Source organism: Pinus tabuliformis, chromosome 7 (assembly GCF_031772625.1).
Source record: "Pinus tabuliformis cultivar Carrire ecotype Pingquan chromosome 7, CPIR1, whole genome shotgun sequence".
Lineage (NCBI taxonomy): Eukaryota > Viridiplantae > Streptophyta > Pinopsida > Pinales > Pinaceae > Pinus > Pinus tabuliformis.
The window spans coordinates 1,184,894,845-1,184,897,482 of record NC_142293.1 but is presented as its reverse complement, the minus strand read 5'-3'; the positions used below and the strand labels follow the sequence as shown (position 1 = coordinate 1,184,897,482).

Sequence of the window (2,638 nt, the reverse complement as noted above, 5' to 3'; positions counted from 1 at the left end):
ATTCTCGAGAATGCATTAAGGTTTGTACATATGTTGCTTTACTCATGCACCTTAAAAACTCTATAGTATCATGATTATGAATGATCCAAATTGGATCATTATATTATTTGTCATCCATCTCGATGCTTTAAGAGTGGAAAAAGTGGAGGAAACAACTCACGGAACCGTATTTATCGGCGGTACCCAGTTTGGCAAAACAAGGTCTGAAACCCTCTGGAAGTGTTTTGAAGCATCAAACAAAATTTTTTGGAGTAAAACTTCGCCACTTTAACGTCACACCTATTTTATTTTCCTATTACACACACAAAGACATTTCCAACGACGTAAGAATCACGCCAATCAAAGTTCGCATGTTAAAGTTATGCCACTCAGAAGTTGACCTTCCTAATTTCACCACCATAATTCAAGAGGATGCCACAACATGTCATATTATTCATGAAAAAGGGGATAGCCACACGATTCTGTAGAAGACTCTAGAAGAGTCTATATTGTAACTTTGGTTAAGAGTTGATGTAGTCAAACCTAACCTCTAGTTATAACCAGGCCACTAGAAGGAAAAAGGGTTCCATTCTTTCAAGTGCATTTGTTCCATAACTGAGCAAAAATAGTCAAGAGGGTTAGGAGATAGAACACACAAAGAGGATTTGTGCATTGTAGTAGTCCACGGGCCACATGCCATACTTCTTTATAGTCGCAACCATATTTCCATTCACACAATGAGAGCGGAGTGACCTCACCTTCTAGTTGGGTTTTCTTTCGAAAGGCTTTTCCAAGCATATCTTGTGTCAAATTTTATTTTTCCATTATATATTTTCTACATAATTTTAATTCGCATGCATGCACTATTAACAATAAATCTACAGATCTAGAAATCTAATAAAACTGTTAGTGTAGAATTTCAGATTTTAAATGTATTTTTATCAAATTTGTTTGTGACGAACTGTCAAGTGAAATATCCACGACAATTTACGAATCAATAAATGAAAATCCCAACCATGTTTTAACTTGATCCGCATCCTCTAACGTGCAACTTTAAGCTGAATGCTCTTGAGCATTTCATGGCATTTTACCGTCATGGTAATTGCATCATCAAGTTAGAAAGTTGCATCGCATATCCATGCCTTGTATTTAACCATTAAGATGATTTGTATGCCTTAAGGAAAATGACTATTGGTGTATCAAATTTGAATATTCAAAGAATGCTTACTCCTACCTATTTACAACGATTGATTAAACGTATGTGCGCAACCTATATTAAATTGGGCCAATTTACAGCTTCAACACCAACTCTTTTACTGACAGAGTATGTCAAGGAATTCCAAAACTGTTTTGACAAGACCCGCGCAGTGCCATTTCAAGAAATTGAAGTTGTTCTTCGACAGGAGCTCAAGCAACCATTAGAAATTATCTATGAATATATTGGTTCGATACCGATTGCGTTAGCTTCAATCGCGCGGGTCCATGGTGCCAGATTAAGAGGGTCTCAAGAAGAAGTGGCGATTAAGGTTTTAAAGCTAGGAATTGAGGATTTTCTGGTTGCAAACCTGAATTTCCTGCACATACTTTGGAGTTTACGAGTCCTCAAATCAACCATACATCACTGGTAGGTATTGTTGTAGATATAAGGGAATCAATTCTCGAAGAAGTTGATTTTCGAAAGGAAGCTGCAAATATTGAGTTGTTCAGAGATTGCCTATAAACTACAGGGCTCACAAAGCGAGCAACAACAAAAGTCTACTAGAACAAAAAAAGTGTTTTTATATGGTGTTCCCCTTAAAGATCTGAATTACTGATCTCAATATATGGTTTGGGAATTTACTTGCATGTGAAACCTTCCATGCAGATGTGCATGCAGGCAATTTGTGGTTGCTTCGTGATGGGTGTATTGGCTTTCATGACCTTGGTATTGTTGGCCGCATCTCTCCCAAAACATGGGTTGTGGTGGAGATATTCTTAACATCAATAGCAAGCGGACAATATGAAGCAATGGCTGTTTCCCTAAATCAAATGGGTGCCACGAATAATGATATAGATGTTAGAAGTTTTGCACTTGACTTGGAAAATATATATTTGTCAATACAAGATTTGGATTCTGTGTTTATAATTGTTACAAGTAGAGGACCAAATAGTGCAACAATATCAACAATCGTAGCCATTGATGAGCAACAAGCAACAAATGAATGCTTTATTTCTTGACGTGGTATGCGTTGGTGAAGCTTATGGACTCACGTTTCTGCGTGAATTTGCACTTCTTATCAAGCAACTTCTCTATTTTGATCCCTATACACGCTTGATGGCCCCAAACCTGAGATGATAGAACTGCAATTGGGTCTAAACGAAGAGATTATGGCAGTGACATGAATACAATGTATAACATTTGAAAGATCAAACCAATTCACCATATGACTATATCTTAAGAATGCAGAGAAGGTTAATTCAGTTCGTTTGGAAGAGATAGAATGGCAATCGAACTGAAGATATCGACGGAGTTTCATTTCATAATATACGATGCTTCCCAAACAGGCTCTTTTTGAAGAGACCACTGGAGTTATATCAAGGACTCGATGCATTCAACATTATGTATGTGAACCCAAGTTATCTGCACAACAAAGGATTGTTTGCCACCGCTAACTTAACA

The 2,638-nt window shown here is 37.2% G+C and overlaps 1 pseudogene; it reads left to right on the top strand.

The window, feature by feature from the left end:
- Positions 1-1,163: 1,163 nt before the first annotated feature.
- LOC149251681 (putative aarF domain-containing protein kinase At5g05200, chloroplastic pseudogene) lies at positions 1,164-2,381 on the top strand (annotated as a pseudogene).
- Positions 2,382-2,638: the final 257 nt, after the last annotated feature.